This window comes from Manis pentadactyla, chromosome 3, assembly GCF_030020395.1.
Source record: "Manis pentadactyla isolate mManPen7 chromosome 3, mManPen7.hap1, whole genome shotgun sequence".
In the NCBI taxonomy this organism is placed as follows: domain Eukaryota; kingdom Metazoa; phylum Chordata; class Mammalia; order Pholidota; family Manidae; genus Manis; species Manis pentadactyla.
In genome coordinates this window covers 104,796,412-104,815,961 of record NC_080021.1, presented here as the reverse complement: position 1 = coordinate 104,815,961, position 19,550 = coordinate 104,796,412, and the positions used below count along the sequence as shown (strand labels likewise).

General features: G+C 38.4%; 1 protein-coding gene across 2 annotated transcripts in view; it reads right to left on the bottom strand.

Annotated features, from left to right (window-relative positions):
* The window catches only part of APBB1IP (amyloid beta precursor protein binding family B member 1 interacting protein), a 79,678-nt gene extending 67,785 nt beyond the window's left edge, over positions 1 to 11,893 (bottom strand). Inside the window, exons 1-2 of one of the 2 annotated variants that reach the window (XM_057498247.1) lie at positions 11,676 to 11,893; positions 11,429 to 11,540 (exon numbers count right to left, since the gene is read on the bottom strand). The gene's annotated coding sequence lies outside the window, so the exon portion shown is untranslated. The remainder of the gene's footprint in view (positions 1 to 11,428; positions 11,541 to 11,675) is intronic. The other variant, XM_057498248.1, reaches the window with a different exon arrangement.
* Positions 11,894 to 19,550: the final 7,657 nt, after the last annotated feature.

Here is a 19,550-nt window from a genome sequence, read left to right as displayed (position 1 = left end):
CAATTAACAAAAAGTTATCAAAATCACTGGATTTTATTGTTGTGAATAAAACCTTAATAAACAAAAAGGAAAAATCAATCCTATTCATTCTTTAAGCCAAGGCTTATGATAAATTTTTTAGAAATAGAAGGTAAATAAAATAAAATCTAAGGGGAGGATGGGTGGGAAGGGAGGGATAAGGGGATGAAGGGGTATTATGATTAGAGCACATAATATGGGGGGGCATGGGGAAGGCAGTATAGCATAGAGAAGATAAGCAGTGACTCTATAGCATCTTACTATGCTGATGGACAGTGACTGTAATGTAGTATGTGGTAGGGACTTGATAATAGGTGGGAACGTAGTAACCACATGTTGCTCATGTGAAACCTGAGCATAAGATTGTATATCAATGATACCTTAATAAAAAAAAAACAACTCAATCCTGCCCCTCTGCAAAAAAATAAAATAAATAAAATCTAAAATAAAACCTGAAATAAACAGAATACAATAAAACATGAAATAAAACAAAAAAAATTAGTTGAAATAAAATGTAAAATTAAATAACATAACATAAAATTAAATCTAAAATAAAAATAAAAAATAAAATACAATAAAATGCACCAAAGAACTTCTGGTTTCAAATATTGGGCAGTGAACAAACACTCTCTCCTAAAATCCCAGTGAAATGACTCTTCAACAGTCTGGAACACAAGGAAGAATGGCATCACCAGACTAAAAATGTTGGGGAATTTCTGAAAGATGTCAGGGAGAAGGGACTGTACAGACTGAACAATAAGAAGTCAGGAGACAGAAGTTCAGTATGGGTCCAGAGAAGGGCTGTTAAACATAAAGCCAAGGAAAACACCCAAGCTCAGGTTCAGCAAGAATAGGAATCCAGGGATCCCTGATTGGAGGAGTGAGTATTTAAAGGACGGACTGCTATGGGCCATTTGAGTTCTCTGTCACAAGTACCAGTGATCTGTCACTATGGTCCCCAACTTAAATCAGCAGGAACCTTTGTCTTAAATAATGTGGGAGAAGTTCTCGCTGGTTCCAAAGGTAGGTCTTGAGCCCTAAAAAACAGAGCAGTGCCTTGAAAGTTTGCGTCCCCATAAAGATAGGCAGATCCCAATACAAGCCGCCAACCATTCAATTAATCAATCAACCAATCAACCAGAAGGGAGTGGGAAGAGAAACATCCACATTCAGTGAAATACACTAAAAACTCTCAGGAGCTCCACCTCCAGCACAAAGCTTTCCTGGCCTCAGCAAAGAGTGATCAAGGAGAGATGAAACTTACACGCCTGATTGTTATCCAAACCGAGGAAGGCTGCCTATCAATCCCCACATTTATCTATAGAACCCAGTACAACTAAGATCATGAAATATTTAAGGAAAAGCAAAAAAAATGAGAGCACCAATATTAAATACCAGAATATTAACCCCTGAGAAAAGAGTTGATGAAAGAAATAGAAAAGAGGTGTTTTTTTTAAGTTCCAATGGGTATTTTCAGATTTAAGATGACATGGCAACAAGAGTAAGTTGTTACTTAAAAAGCAATAAAAACCAACAAATCAGTATTACTTACAAATATAAATGCAAAAATCCCAAAAACTGATTGCAGAAATATATTAATAGAATAGTATATAATAACCAGGAATGCAAGAACAGCTCACCAGCAGGAAATATGTTAGAGTAATTCACTAAATTAAAAATGTTAAATGATAGACCATATGATCATTGGTCAATGCACGGTGAACAGGCAGTTGGTAAAATCCAATACCCATTCCTGATAAAAACCTCTATGGCTGAAATCATCAGTACTTTCTGTAACCTGATAAAGGCTATCTACAGAAACCAATGGCAGCCATTATTCTAACTGTAAATATTAAAGTCAGACACAAGTCAAGAGTCTCATCATTATTATTACTATTTAAGTTTGTGCTGGTGGTCTTAGACAATAAAATTCCAGAAAAAAGATCTCAAATTTATAGATACTCTGTGGCAGCATTTGGCAAACTTTCTCTATAAAAGGCCATAAAGTAAATATTTTAGGTTTTGCAGGTCATATGCTTTCTGTCACAACTACTCAAGTGTGCTGGTGTAGGGAAAAAAGTTGCTGTAGACAGTATGTAAACAAACAAGCATAGCAGTATCAATACAACTTTATTTATAAAAGCACTGCAGTAGATTTGGCACATAGGCAATAGGAAAAAGACAAAATTAGCATAATATGTAGATGATATGACTGCCTACATAGAAAAATCAAGAGAATCAAGTGAAATGCAGAATTAATAAGATGGCTGATGTAAGGTAAATATATACAAAACAACATTCATATATTTTCAGCAATACATGTTAGAAAACAGTAAGGCAAAAATATCAAATTTACAACAGCAACAAAAGCTATGAAAAATCTAGAAATAAAAAATGAGCCATTCACTAATTCTAGATACAGAAAACTATATGGCATTAAAGAAGACTTGAATAAATGGAGAGATCTACCATGTTACTAGAAGAAAACATTCAGTATGGTAAAGATGTCACTTCCTAAATGAGTATAAAGTTTTTGCAATTCCAAGTAAACCCCCAAATGGATTAAAACAAACAAAAGCTGAAAAACGGATTCTAAACTTCATTGGAGAGAAAAATGATTCTTAATAACAAAAAAATGTACTTTAAAGAAAAAAATTTTGGTACTTTAGGATTTACACAAATAAACCCATGGAAAAGAACAGATTGTATAATTCAAATTTAATATATGAAAAAGTTGGCAGTTAATCAGTAGAAATATAATATTTAATAAATGGCGATCCTATTTGGAAAAAATAAAATCAGATTCTTACCCCATCACTATATACAAAATAAATTCAAATTAGGTTAAGAATCTAAGTGTAACAGTAAAACGGTAAGAGTCATAGAAGAAAAAGGTTTTCTTTCTTCCCTCCCTCCGTCTTTCCTTTTCCTTCTCTGTAATTTTCTGGCAGATACTACCACCTGGCTTTCTGAACACTCTCTCCAAGTGCCTTTTATGAGATGTTACCATTATACTGAAGCTGGTAATCTAGAAATAATGTTTCCCACAATCCCTCGCAGTTAGGGTTCTACCTGTGATCCAGTCGAGGAGACACATTAATTAATGTGAGACCTGCTAGGTGATGTGACATGATAGCTCATTGTGGTTTTAACTTGCAGTCTGGATGATGACGTTAAGTTCCCTTTCATGTACCTGTTGGCCACATCTTCTTTGGAAAAATGTCTATTCAAGTCCTCTGCCCATTTTTTAATAAGACTTTTAAAAATCAAATTGTATGAGTTCTTGATATATTTTGGATATTAACCCCTCATCATGCTTCACAAACATAGTCTTCCATTCTGTAGGTTCCCTCTTCATTAAATTCTGCTGTGAGGACTGATCACAAAAAAAGAGGAAAGGACTGGGACTTTGCTCTCCTAAACATTGCCAGGATCTACTTGAGGTGCCAAGTGCACTGCGCCAGTGCATGTCAGCAGTTCCTTGTCTCTCTTGCCTTGACTCAAAAAATTCTTAGTGAAAAGAAAACACACCAAATATATATTTTATGTATTGTTTCTGATGGGTGAATTTTATGATGACTATTTTTTAAAAGGGTATCTTATTTGTTTACATTTTGTTACTATGCTTAGCAACTTTCCAGGGGGTGTTTTTCTTGTCAGCAGCTAATTATTTTCTTTATTTCTCTGGAGGCAACAACTGCAATTAAAAGTTTAGCATCATTTATCTTGGTTCAGAACTGGTTAATCATTAAACTTTCCAACCAAGAATATATTCTTTTATTTATATAAATTATTTTGAAGACTAAATTAGTGTTATGCAGAAAATAATACTAAAGGTTTGACTTGCAAATTTTTTACCTTAGCAATGGTAACATATTGCCTATTTTCTCTCTATATTTGACCGATTAATAGGAAAACATAAAGTTAATTATACAGAATTTGAGTAAAAATTAGGCATTGCTTGGAAAAAAAACGATTTAGTCATTTTAGCTGTGACAGAGTTGGTCCTTGGGGTAGACCCTCTGCTATTTGTTTTCCATCTTCCATATTCTTATTATCTCATCTCTGTAGATACTGTGCTGAGCGAAGCAGAAACAGCTTATTTGTGTCTCCATCTCTCCTCGCTTGAAGCCCCACACTTCGACTTCCTGTCGTCTGCAGGGCATTTCCACAAGGCGGTCCCAGCCGTGGTTCCTCCAGCTTCCTCTTCTTTGCCCACCCCCATTCCTCTGACTGGCCAGTATAGATTGTGGAGAAGCAAGATCCAAGCCAGGAGTGATGGTGGGAATTAGGGAGAAGGTGAGCACGGACCGGCTCTGGGTGGAGATCAGATCCCGGGGAAGGAGGGCAGCAGCGTGCTGAAGTGAGGCTGAGATTGTCTGGGCAGAAGACACCGAAGTCAAGTGCAAGGGTACCAGATTGTGGAACTGAAACAGAAGCTCCACATTAGGAAGGCACAAAGGGCAGCATCGGCCAAGAAACATGGGGGCGCTAGCTTGATAGCTGTGGTGTTGCCACGACTAGGCTCTTGCTGCTAGGAGACACCCAGACACAGCACCCCTCACCCCACGGTATGCTCCTCCTCCAGAAACCCCATCCTATATTTATCTTGACCTACAGCCCAATTATCTCCCCTCTGCCATTCTCAGGAATGTTGGAGGCATCTTGTTAGCCTCTCTTTGGGGCGGCCCCCAATCCCATCAGACAGCACATCTTATCAATTTAGCCTTCCTAATGCCTTTGAACTGTCTCATTCTTGCCACAACCACCACCTAGCTCACCTCCCTGGGTCTCATCTGGGCTCAGCCATCTGCTTATTATTTATCTCCCTACCTCTATTCGTTTCCTCTTAAATCCAGTATCTAAAATACTGCCGAGTTTCCTTCCTAAAACCCAGTTCTGTTCATATTCTTTCAATGAACAAAACTTTTCAGCAGCTCTCTCCCGTCTGTAAGATAGAACCTGAACGCTTCAGTGTGGCTTTTAAATTATTCTACAGTCCATTTCTCCCTCCCACCCCCCACCACTATCAACCTCTCCAACTTCACCTTTCAGACATCATGCTGCTCTCTCCATAAAACCTACTCTGCTGGGGAACTACTGTTTCTTTATAACCCCCTGGCCCACCAAATGCTTTATTCAATGTATTAAAGCCAGAGCACAGATTGCTTCTCATGCAGCTTTTCATCTTCCCAGTGGTCAGAGCAGCAGCTTGGACATAGGCTTTGTGCTATTTTTAAAATAGCTTTATTAAGATATAACTCACATACCACACAACTCACCCATTACAGCTCAATGGTTTTGGTCTTTTCACAGGCTTTTGCAACTACCACCACAATCTAATTTTAGAATATTTTCTTCTCCCTTACAAGAAACCCCATACCCATTGGCAGTTACTCATGATCCACCCCTCCCATCCTTAGCCCTAAGCAACCAGCAGTCTATTTTCTCTATATATAAATTTACCTATTCTGGATATTTCATGTAAGTGGAATCATACAGTATGTGGTCATTTGTAGCTGGCTTCTTTTACTCAGCATAATGCCTTCAGAACTTATCCACACTGTAATATGTATCAGCACTTCATTTCTTTTTACTGCTGCTCTACCACTTCTTCCCATTCTTTCTCAGTTCCTGTTACTATTAAGTGGAATCCAAAAAAAAAAGGAGAGGGGGAGGAGGGAGGAGAAAGAATTAAAGAAAAGTAGGCAGTAACAATTTGAGTTGGTTTGTTTTTGTTGCTATAGGGCTAATAAAGCATTCTTGGTGAAGGTTTAAATATGAATTAAAATCGGGCTGCAGAGACAGGCCTCACACTAATAGAAGATGCTGTGTCTCCTTTCCTTTTCCCTTAAGCTTACTTCATAATTCTTCTAATGTCCTCCATGTAGCTGGAAAGTCAACACATAGTTAGGATACAATATTTGTACAATTATCTAAAACTGTACCATCCAATTTGGTAGCCATTAGCCACGTGTGGTCATCGAGCACTTGAACTATGGCTACTCCAAATTGAGATGTGCCATAAGCGTAAAACACACTAGCTTTGGAAAGTTAGTATGAAAGAAAAAAGAATGAAAGAGTTCAGCAATAATTTCACATTACTTAAAGTTAATGTAATTTAATATTAGTTAAATGATCATTTTGGCTATATATATATATTAAATAAAATATATTACTAAAATTAATGTCACTTGTTTCTTTTTGCTGTTTCTAATGTGGCTTCCTGAAAATTTTTAAGTATATATGTGGTTTGCATTACATTTCTATAGCACAGTGCTGGTCCAGAGCGTTACAGTTCTGTTATTACAAGTGCCTAAGCATTTGACTCAAAGATGCCAGATTGTGATGACTGTATCATATGCATATAATCTGACTATTACTCATCAAGTGTTAAATCAGAACTGCTCCATTTCCTTTCCCACTGCACTTCATGCTCTAGCAGCGCCAAACTATTTCACACACGTGATGCCTGGGATAGGCTTAGGCTTCTTCCTCTGGGCCGCCTGGAAATACCTTTATCCCTCAAAGAGCCTCTGGGCCAGCCACCCCCATATAATGTTTTCCTGTAATCATCTTTACCACATTACTTCTGTACCTTATCACAGCACATCATACACAGTCATAAGTTAATTTAAAGGCCCATCTCTCCCACTAGACTAGAAGCTTCTTAAGGTTAGGGGTCATATCTTACTCTATTTTATACTTACAACACTAACAGAATGGTTAAAGCTGTAGGATCCCAGAGACCTGGTTTTATGTCTCACTTCTTAAACTGTGTAATCTGCGGCAAATTTCTTAAACTCTCTACACTGTCATTTTAAATTTCATAAGATGGGAATAACAGTGTCTTCCTAAATAGTTATTTAGCCTGAATGGCCTTAGCCTTACATATAATAAGCATACTTACTGCCAATTGATACTTTGAATCCATATCCAAAACTGAACTTCTGACCATCTCCCTTCCAACTTTCTCTTGTCCATTGATGACAGTTCCATCTTTCCACTTGTTTGGCCCAATAATTTTGGAGTCATCTCTGACCACTCTTTCCCTCACACCCCACATCCACTCACAGGAAATCCTGTTGACACTACCTTCAAAATGCATGCCGATTCCCCAGGCTTTCAAATGAGCTCCTTGCAGTTTATTCTCAAGCAGTTCAGGGTGGGCCTTTTCAGTGTAAGCCAGACCATGTGCCTCCTCTTCTCAGAACCCCGCAATGGCCCCTCAATTTCACTCAGAGTAAAGACAAAGTTTTTATAGTGGCCTATATGGTCCTACATGATCTGCTACCTCTTCCCCCTCCTTTTACCTCCTCAGCCACATCTGCTACTACTCTCAACCTGCTCACTTACCTCTAGCCACATGGGCCTTCCAGTACCTTAAATACACCAGGCATACCCCTGCCTTAAAGCCTTGGCACTGGCTGTTCCTTCTGCTTGGAATACTGTTCCCTCAGAGAGCCTCTTTGTTAACTCCTTCAAACCTTTGCTCAAATCTTCTGGGTGAGGCCAAACCTGACCACCTTATTTAATACTGCAACTTTACTTTGCTCAACTTTGTCTTTTTTTTTATAGCACTTCTCATTTCCTAATACCCATATTATGCACTTATTTATTATACTTATTATTGTATCTCCCTGCTAGAATATAAACTCCACAAATGCAGATATTTTGTCTCTTCTCTTTACCAACATATCCCAAGCACCAACAACAGTGCTTGGCAAATATTTTCTGAATAATTGAATTGCAGTTAAAATGGAATTCTAAGTAATACGGAAAAATGAGCAGTTCCTAAGTTAGGTATTATTACCCTTAAAAGTTATAGCTACCCATCGATGAATCTTGGTCACATCACTAATGACTAAGATACCATGATCTATTTCCATGGCACTTACTCTTAACCATTTATAATCCACTTTCTTTCTTTTTAAATTAAACTAAGTTGTCTTTACTTAGTAGGATACTATTTATGACCATGCCTTGAGTCAGTGGTGATTTTAATTCCAGTTTCCCAAGTGCCAATGTACTCTAATTCCCAGTTTGACATATCTGCAAATGCATGGACATAGTTTCTAAATGCTTCTTAAAAGTCAGCACATTCAGAATAATGATGACCTCTAAAAAGGAGAATTCTACTGGGAGAAAGTCAGAAGATGTAGAGGTAATATTTTACTTCTTAGGCTGGGTGATAGGTATCCAGAAGTCAGCTTTATTATTATTTGTTACAACTGACACATGTATCATACACTATCTTTTGTATATATAAATATTTCATTATAAAACAAGGAAAAAGTAAATCTAGCCTAGTGTTTGCTTGCTGTACTACCACTCTATCTTCTCTCCAGCTTGATATGATATACTGCTCTGGACATTAATCTCCTAGCCAGTTTGTGGATATATAATTATTGTGTGGTTTAGTATTTACTCCCCTTTCCAGTCCAAAACCAACTCTTTGATAAGTCTATGAGATAAGATTGAATCAGAAAGATCCCAAGAAAACTTGGAAAAAAATGTTCTACTCATTGCTTCATTACTTCAATCAATCTATTAAGTTATCAAGAAGAACTGGGATATAATAAAGAAAAAATGAAAATATACGATTGCTGCCAAAGCAGATTACCTTTTCAAAGACACATGGAAAGGTCATAACTTCACAACTGATTATAGTATCTTGTCTTCCCACTATAACAAGGCAAGTTCTCTGCTTGGTCACCTTCATTTTATTCTCCCTTCCCTGACCCAGTGTATTGTAGGATCAGATCGGTATGTGTTCCTACACACACGACTCTGGTCACATGGAGAATACTAGATGCCTGCTGTCTCCCCTAATAGTCTACAATCTCACCTAGGAAAGGCCCCATGGTGTTCACCTTCTGAGCTCTTGTGCCTGGTACAGCACCTTGGGCACTGGTATCAGACTGCCTAGGTTCAAGGTCAGCTCTGCTTCTCACTCCCTGTGTGAGCTTCTTAAGCTCTCTGTGCTTTCATTTCCCCAATGTTAAAAGGAAGAGAGTAATAATACGCATCTAGGATGTGAGGATTAATGAAACAACACATCTAAATGAGTCAGCACAGGATATGGTACCAATATAAGCTAAATAAATGTAATAATTATTATTTACAACTACCATTTGTTGATATAGAGGAAATGGAGATGAGAAGAAAGAAAAATATTTTGGTGCGATAGACTATGAAATGCAAATTTAATTGACTATAAGATTCGTGGACCCACTAAAAAGTTTTAGGTATAAAATGATTAAAGTAAGATCAAAGAGAATTATAAGTAAATAAAAATAATGTTTTTTGAAAGTAGGATGGCTTACAGAAATTCAAAGTAACATATCAAACATGGTCATTTATGGCAATGAATTTTATAAATAGCTCATTATAACAACAATATGAAAATATCTGGAACTTTTATTGTAAGTGAAAAAAGGAAAAATAGTGGGTGATTGGCATACATTCTTAGGATCCAAAAAATTTTGTGGACACTACATACCCTAGTAGGTACTGCGTTGAAGATTTAAGTGTCCAGAGTAATCTGTATGACAAAGTTATATTTCTTGAGAAATAATTATTGAAGAATTTTGAAATCTAATATTGACCTGCTGCCCAAACTTGGGCCCACCAACTCTCTACCCTAGTTTCTCAATAAAATGGAAATCTGCTACCTTACACTTACATATCGGCCAGAAATTGACTCTATTTTAGAGGAATTTCTCAGAAACAAAAGGTCTCAAAAGTGTTGTCATTTCAGAATCTAACAAAATCTGTCACTATCATTTTCTCCATTTTCTTTTTTTTAAATGATCAGCAATTCTAACTTTGCCAGCATTCCAGACAGGACAAATCTAAAGAATTGTAGCAATTTTTCATTGCAATTTTAATGACAGATCTAATGCAATCCAGTAACTGCATTTCACTGATGAATTACCTCTGGTCCGGAGAGGTTAGAGCAACTTTACCAAGGTCATCCTCAGCTCCTTAAAGGCAGATATGCAGCTACAGCCCAAGTCTCCCAAATACCCAGAGAAGATGCAAATATTAGTAATGGTGTGAAAATTATTAACTATTAATAGTCTGAAAACACCATTAAATTTCTTGACTCTTTCACAACACATTGAGCAGACAGGAAGTACCATCCGGAAGACATTACAGCAGATTTCTTAGTAGATACTAAGTAATCCCCTTAATAGATTTCCAGAGGGAAAATTGCCTCCAGAGGTTTATTCAAAGGGACAAAGGCTCTCTTTCTGAGATTTCATTCAGAGGCCTAGAATGTAAAATTGTAGTAGCTAGTATCCTTGCCTTTATTTGAACCATATCTGCCACCAGAAACACTAAAAGGCCTTCGTGTTTGCCTCCTCTTGTTACTCTTCTCTGTTACTCCATTTCTTTCTGCAGTGATCACATGAAAGTGCTTTTTGAGCTAGCTGGCTGTGAGTGGCAGTAGGAAACAGTACATTTAGCATTCCACAATTGTATGAGAGATAAATTACTTCTCGTACAAAATTCCAATTATAAAATAAATTAACCATGGGGATGAAAGTACAGCATAAGGAACATACTCAGTAACACTGGATTGATTATCTTTAGATGTTGATGGTAACTACACTTAATGTGTGAGCATTTCATAACATATATAACAATTGAATCACTGTGTTGTAGACCTAAAACCAATATAATATTGTGTATCAACGATATAAAAAAAAAATACCTTCCCAGGAAGAAACAGGTGCTCCGGACAGGCGCTGAGGTCCTCCCGGCTATAAAGACAACCTAGTTCTCTTCATGCTATAAAATGGACATTCTGGACATTCATTCCAAGCCGGATTACAAAACACGTGCCTGGGGTCCAAATCCTTCCTCTATCTTATTTTAAAATGAAAAGGACAAGAATTCGGAGGAGAAGAGAGTTTTCAAAATAAGAAACAGTTGCCTGAAAGCGTTAAAAGGAAGGAAACACTCCAAGGTGCGTCAATCAGACTGCAATCATCCCTCCCAAATTCTCACGAGTTGCATTTGATCTACAGCGCCCTAAAATGCCCCAGGAATTCCTTCAGAGCCGGTCAGGTGGGGTTCCAGGACCTATAGGGAAGGCGAGACTTCATACCCGCTCCCCGATAAACCTTGTAGCAATCTCTGGGCAGGAAATTAGTTGAATCTGGTGAAACCGAAGGCGGGGGTGAGCCAGAGCCCCAAGTCCCCCGCGCAGCTGGGTCAGGGGTGGAAGGCACCCCGGGGATCCGCTCCCCTTCAAGAGCAAGCGGGGGGCGCGCGTTCACCCGGCCAGCGCCATGGGCTGGGTCGGGCCGTGGAACCGACGGGCTTAGCACATGGTCCCGTGACAGTCCCGAGGGTCCCGGCTGCGGCTCCCGGTGCCCCGGGGCCGGCGCCGCTTACTTACCTCGACAGCTCTGCGCGGCCTCCGCCGGGACTTGCGCGGCGCGGGGCGGCGTCGGGGCACCGGCGGAGAAGGCGACGCGGGGCACTGGAATCCGCCGGCTCGGGGCCGCCGCCTGGGGAGGAAGTGGTGTCAGCCCTGCCCTTCCCACGCAGCGCGCAGACGGGCGGCGCTGCTGTGCATGGAGGTGCAAGAAGGGCGCCTGGCTGGAGAGACACACGGAGAATAGATGTGGATCAAGGCTCCTCACCCTCGGGCGCTGCCTTTTCCAGCTCACCGGGTCTGTCCCTCACTTCCTATTGCCCCCGTCACACAACTTGGAGGAAATTTTTTTTTTAATCCTGGGAAGGTGGGTCTTTCTCTCTCATCCCTCCCCCACCTTTGCCGCGCGCCCCCTCTCTCTGGAGAGTCCCCTCGCGGATGGACCCTTTGTCGCCTCGCCAAGCTAAGGGCTTGGAGCCCGATGACGGTTCCACAGAAGCCTGAGAACCTGATTGCTTTTGCAACGGTCTTCCTAAGTGTTGACTTCAGCCCTACTGCGCTTCCTCTTTTGGGCGGATTTCGCAAAGCCATATCTCCCCGGCCCCGCGAAGCCCCGCCGGGGCGGACACGGCGCCCAGGGGTGGGGCCAGGGCGTGTGGGGGGGTCCCTGAGGGAGCCAGGGATAGGCGGGGCGGCGCCGAAGACCTCCCTGGGGCCTTTTCTCAACCCTCCGCTTGGCAACGCCCCTAAAGCTTAAGGACACTCGGTTGGTGGGTGAGGCTGTAGAAACACACTGATGGTGGAAATCCAAAATGATGTAAGCTCTGTGGAGGGGAATTTGGCAACAACTACTTAACTTACTCCGCATTTACACTTTGCCCCAGAGACCCCAGTTGTAAGACTCAATTGTAACGAGATAGTGAAGAAAATAAGGAATGTATAAGTAATGCATATGCATAAGACCATTCGTAGCCGTGTTTTGTAAAAGCAAAGAATTGACTGGAAATAACCCGTGACTGTTGGTAGTGGAGTCTCCTGAAAGTGGGAAGATCTGAACATACCTTAAGTTAAAGTAAGTTACGATTTATAAATGTGGGTGAATTAACCTTTCAAAGAGGAAGAATCCAGACGAGAGAGAGAGCTGTGCCTTCAGGGACTTAGAAGTGGAGAAGGTGGTGAATAAAGATATAAATTAGACTCAATATAAATTAAATACCTAATTTCAGATAGCTCCCTCATTTATTTAATGAGAAACTATTCTTCTAAGAACAATGAAAACAGTAGAGAAGAGAACAATTCTTCCCCTCATGGGTGGTACATTCTAGTCAGGAGAAAACAGACAGGAAACAAGTTAATACTTCACATGTTAAGTAATATAAGTATTTTGAGAGGAATTAAAAGGTGAGATATAAGAGTCATGGGAGTGGGAATGGAGTCACAGTATTAATTAGGATCAAGGAAGAACTATCTGGTAAGTGACATTTGAGCCTGACCTAAATGAGGTAAGACGTTAATTCATGTGGATTTTGGAGTGAGAATATTTAAAGCCCAGAGTTAGTAAGGTACTTGAAATGTTGGAAAAACAGCAAGGAAGATGGTACGGGTGCAACAGAGCAAGAGGGAGACAGATAGGATATGGGATCAAAGAGGAAATAGTGTCCAGATCATGTGTGAGCTTTCTGGTTATGGTAGGGACTCTTTTTTTATAAAAATGGTTTTCAAAGAGGAAGAATCCAGACGAGAGAGGTGCTGGGTTCACTATGAGAAAGTAGACAAGGATTTTCTTCATTTTGGAAGCTGTGAAATAAGGGAGTTGTAAAGACATTATTTTATTTTGTAAAGTAAGAAAAGAAGGAGGGTCGTCTGCTAAGCGTGATAGGAGGGAGGCAGTTCATAGATTTGGGGAGCTGGAGAGTTTGACAAGGTCATTGCAGAGCATGGGAGAGTGAGCTGATCAGAAGAATCTAACAAGATTTCCAAGTGGTCTGAGAGTGTTTGAAATTTGTGTTCTTGGTTGAAGCAATCCATTCAGTCCTGTGACCCTCCTGTAGGCCTAGGTTATATATGTTTGGAGAATGTTTAGCTATACTGGGAGTAGCTGTAGGGATTGTGGTCAGAAGGTAGGCAGATTGAATTTTGCTTCTGGACATAAAGAGATTAAGTCTTTGATCCATTTTGAGTTAATCTTTGTCTTATTAGGTGAGGGTCCAACTCCATTCTTTTGTATGTAGATATTCAGTTTGCCCAGTACTTTTTGTTGAAGAGACATTTCTTTCCCCATTCTATGGTCTTGGCACCCTTGTCCAAAACCCTTTGATCACATATGTGAAGGTTTAGTCTGGCCTATTCTATTCCCCTAGCCTAACAGTTACACCTTGTCTTTGATCGTCAGTCCAAGTCAGTAAAGATTTGTTCTTCAGTCTCTAAAGCAGATATTATTTGAATAATGTTTGTGTTGAAAAAGCAGGTAGGGTTTTGTTGAGATAGTGGCAAACATTCCGATAAATATGATTCCAAAAGACAGGACATTTGTACACATAGGGATGTGTGGGTGGAGGAGTCCTGTAAAAATAAAAATTAAAAACTTCATTTATCTAGAAGACAGATGGAATAGTTACCTTTTAACAGCATTTTGCTTACCATCTGTACAGTTTTGCCTTTTCCAGATGTCATATAAATGGAATCATACAGTATGTAACCTTTTCAGATTGGCTTCTACCACACAGCAACACCTTTAAGATTCATCCGTGTCTTTGTGTGGTTCCTAGCCCACTCCTTTTCTCACCAAGTAGTATTCTACTGAATAGATAGACTATGCTTCGCTTATCCATTCACCGAAAGACATCTTGATTGCTCCCAGTTTTTGGCAATTCTGAATAAAGCTGCTCTAAACATTCACATGCAGGATTTTATGTGGACATAAAATTTGAAATCAGCTGGGTAGATTTCTAGAAACATAATTTCCGGATCTTGTAGTAAGATTATATTTACCTTTGTGTGCATCTGCCAAACTGTCTTCCAAAGTGGCGGTACCATTTTGTATACCCATGAGCAATACTCGAGAGCTCCTGTTACTTAGCATCTTCACCAGCAATTGGCATTGTCAGCGTTTTTTTTTTTTTTAGCTTTTCTGATAAATATGTAGTGGTATCTCAATGTCATTTTGATTTGCATTTCCCCAATGACAAATTAAGTTGAACATCTTTTTAAAAAAATGCTTAGTTATCACCTGTATGTATTTTTTGGTGAGGTGTTCATTCAGATCTTTTGCGCATTTTATTTGGCTTTGTTATAGTATTGAGTTTTAAGAGTTGTTTAAGAACACTAAATTTTTAATGTCCAATTTCTACTCTTTAAGTATTAATCCTAGCAAGGTCTGAAAAACCTCTTCTGTCACCCCCATTTCCTTTCACATAATCGTGGCAAATTACAGCTACCACAGTCAGCTTTTGTATGAAAGATGAAAGTAAAATGTGTGAAATGCAGGCTGTAAAATCAACACTTAAAATCCTTTTTCTATTAAAGAGGTCATCTGTTTCCAGTGTGATTTCCAGTGAGGTCATCATCCAGTGTGATTCTCAACCCTAGGTACACATTAGAACCACCAGCAGAGCCATAAAAAATACTGATGCATACAACATGGATGGAGCTGGTGCTCAGTGAAATAAGCCAGGCAGAGAAAGACAAGTGCCAAATGATTTCCCTCATTTGTGGAGTATAACAACGAAGCAAAACTGAAGAAACAAAGCAGCAGCAGACTCACAGACTCCAAGAAGGGACCAGTGGTTACCAAAGGGGAGGGGTGTGGGAAGGTGGGTGGGGAGGGAGGGAGAAGGGGATTGAGGGGTATTATGTTTAGTACACATGGTGTGTGGGGTCACAGGGAAGACAGTGTAGCACAGGGAAGGCAAAGAGTAAATCTGTGGCATCTTACTACACTGATGGACAGTAAGTGCAATGGGGTATGGGGGGACTCGATGATATGGGTAAATGTAGTAACCACATTGTTTTTCCATGTGAAACATTCATAAGAGTGTATATCAATAATACCTTAATTAAAAAAATACTGATGCGTTAGTCAAAATGGTGAAATAATTGTTAATATCAAAACTTCTGCACTGACTAAAACTGTATGAGACACTACTACATACCAGCTAGAATGGCTAAAGCTAACAAGACTGATTATACCAAGTGCTGACAAGGGTGTGGAGGAACTGGAACTCTCAGACACAGCTGGTAAGAGTGGAAATGACACAACTTAGAAAACAGTTGAGCAGTTTCTTAGAAGTTAAACATACACTCACCATATAACCTGGCCATTTTCCTTCTAGGGATCTCTCCTAGAGAAATAATAGCCTATGTCCACCCAAAGACTTGTTGCACAAATGTTCCTAGTAGCTTTATTTGTAATAGTTCCAAACTGAAAACAATCCAAATGTCCTTTGTAGGTGAATGGATAAACAAATCCTGTAATAATTGTACCATGAAAACAACAAAAAGAAATAAACTATTGGTATACCCAACAATATGAGTGAATCTCAAACTAATTATGTTGAGTGAAAAAAGCCAGATTTAAAAAAGACATGTTGTGTGATCTCATCTATACAAAATTCTTGAAACTTCAAACTAATCTATAGTAAGAAAAAGCACTGGGCAGGGGAGGGAGGAGGGATAGAGGAAAGCCTATAGAGGGACACAAGGAAACTTCAGAGTGATAAACATGTTCATTATCTTGAGTTTGGTGATGGTTTCCATGGGTGTGTATATATTTAAAAACTGATCAAATAGTATATATACATGCAGTTTACTGTATCTCAATAGAGCATTAAAAAAAAACCTTTGCACCGTAGACTGTTAATTTCATTGATTTCAAAACTAATTTAAAAAATCTGTATATTAAATTTTAGTTAAAATCTGATTCATCAATAAGGGAAAACTTAAATGTCTATACTACTAATACATATTTTTTGATGGAGAACAAAAGTTTATTCTAAAAATAGATCTCAGTAACAATGAAATATATATTATAATGACCAACCAAAAGCTGGTCATTATAACAAAAAGGCAGCAGGAATTTGCTTTAAATTTTTTTCTGAAAAAATACAAAATTATACTGTCAGTATATCTGAATTACTCATTTTGTGGATTAACCAAAGAAATTTTTAAATCATAGACTGGGTTCTGCCTGATATTTAGACACAGATCTGGATTGCTTTTATCTTCAAGTAAATACATTTTCAAGGAATGCAAACAAATTTGAACATTTGCTTAAGTAAGCATAATTAAGGATATGAATTTATGCTTGGGAAATATTGGTTTGCATCACCATTTCCCTCGATTTTTGTAGATAACCAAAAACACTGCATCAAAGTACTTGTATTTGAAAGAAACAAACTATACAACTTATATACAGAGAAAAGACATAAGTAAATTATTTCAAATCCAAAGCACAGGCGACTTTAAAGGCACATATTGAGAATCAGTGCTTAAAAAGTGGTTTTACTTCTTCAAAGTGCTAACAAACAAAAATTCAAGAAAATTTCAGGCCTGTACCTTCAGCACCTTGAAGTACTGAAATGTCAAGAATGCAGGAGACAAAACAGGTGAAAATTAGAAGGCCCTAGTCACTATAAACCGTATCTTAAGTACATTTTGTGAAAGGACAGCAATTAGGGCTAAGTTAGTAACATACAACTTACCTATTGGCCCATATCTCTTTTCAAGCTAATGTTAAGTACATATGGTTTGTAGCTCCTCCACACTGCATGTGTCACATTATACCTTACAGCCGTATTTTGGATAATTATTATTCACATTCATCATTTTAACTGGCCATAATGCACAGTAAGTAGAAATCGATATATCAATATTCTTGACATATGGCATCCTCTGAAAACCAAAAGCTACACATTAATTCCTGTTAAATGTAGGTACATGTTAGGACATCTTAGCTCATTTTTGGATTATGAAAAATTGGTGTCTTATTAGGACCAAATACTTCTGTGAAAACTTGACCCTGAGTTTTGAGTGCTGTAATATAAACTGTAAAACTGAATAAACTCCAAAGTAATTTGGCTAATATTGGTGTCCCTACAATACTGTGACTGCTCCATCTGTTAAAGTTTCTTCAATAAGGGAGAAGAGGAGTGGTCTGAAGAACACTCATACAAAGATGCAGGAAGTTTCCTGTCTAAAAAATTCCTGTTTGAAAACTTCGTGTGAATTTAGTCCAAAAAACAGTGGTAGTTTAGTAGAAAAATGGTGTTTCCATAATCCTTGAGTAAAATCAGCAGTGTGTGAAAATGCAGTCATAGGGATCTAGGCTTAGTGGCCTGAGGGGAGCCTACAATCCCTGGCATGACAAACTGTATTAATCTAAGAGTTCTCACTACATTCTAAATGTTTTGGAAATCACATAAGAGTTTAAGTTAGGTGTGTTTACACTAAACATTTGTACATCTTGAAAGCAGCTCTACATCTCTTAAAAATATTTACTAAGTATAAAATTAGTAGCTGAATATGAAATAAAACAATTTCCAGTGGTGACAATATTCTCCCAGTAGCAAATAACCTAACTTTTTAGTACTAACAGCTATGTCTTCATCATGTTAAACATCACAATTCACTGAAATTACACAGAAGAAAAAAGTTGTATCAACTGCTATTGAAAGCTCAAAAGAACTTAATAAAAAATACAAGTTAACAGAGCTAAGTCCGGCTATTGTTTCTGGTTTTGATTTGGGGGTGGGGGGATCCTAAACCAAGTACTCAGCTTTAAAACATAAAATATTAATGCTTAAGACTGATTTACTTGTATAATTTCTACCGTGTGGCACTAGTAATTAGGGTATATCTGACTTTGAGCAGCACTAGTTCTTTGAGCAACAAAAGGACTCAAAACTCCTGAATGCACTGATAAGCTCACTTGGATGCCCACATGATGACATGGTGCCCCTCAGTGATGTCTCCCAACCACTAACCCTGAACAATGCCACCAAAAAATGGGACAGGATTTGTCTTACTATATATTTCCTTAGTGAATATAACTCTTGTAGTAACTATACTCTGAATGTTCACTTAAAAACCCAGACCAAACCTTTTTTACCTTTAGTAATCATCATGAATCCTTACATATTTATGTTATATATTATATGCCTTGCCTGTTTATACTATTTTCAAGAACAGAATATTGTTTTAAATAACCAGCCAAAACTGACAGGGCTACATCAGTCATTCTTCTTTCCATTGGTCCTTGGGTTTCCCTAAATGATGACATCATATTTATCGATGGTTCTATACCAAGTGCCTCTTCTTGAGTAATACGTTGTGTCCAATGTAAAGAACAGATAGAATTCCCAACGTTAATACAATACCACCAACAAAGCTACCAGTGTCAAACTTTGATCCTTTATTTTCTTTAGAATTAATAGTAACTGTGATTGTTACTGAAGTAATAGATGTCCCTGAACTATTGGGGGTTGTGGTCACCTGGGATGTGTTTTGTGAAGCACTTGTTATCTTGGATGTAGACTTTGAGGTGATGGAAGTTGTCTGTACTATTAATATTTATAACTATTGATAAATATGAAAGTTTACTGCTTTAGGTTTTTCACAACTGAACATTTTGTTATTGGAAGCCTTAATCTAAAATATAAATAGAAAAGTAAATGCAGAATTGTATGGGAAGAAATATGGAGTCCAATACTCCAGAAGCAATTGGAATTCTCTTCCTCTTGATGGAGGCTCTATCTTTTCCAGAATTTTCCAGCTCTAATACCATGGGCTACAACAAGCTATTGGATATTGCAGCGTCTTACATGCAGGAAGGTGATGGGTGTGTTTGTACAGCCAAGAGGGTTTTGTACCAGGACTGAGCGCACTGGGAAAAAAAGCGTAGGATTTAAGAAACGCTATTGCTACCTATTTTTAAATTATAGAACACAAACTTTACTATGGGTCTTTTTCATCCAAATTAAGTTTTTTAAATCTTCCTTCTGCTAGGTCCATATGACTGCTGGAAACAGAGGCCAAAACACACAAACTCCTCAGACTATCTGGTGAAACTCCATTAAGAGAAGAGAATTCCAACTGCTTCCAATTGAAATCGTTAATTTTCTGTGTGTGCCCATGACATGCTTATAAT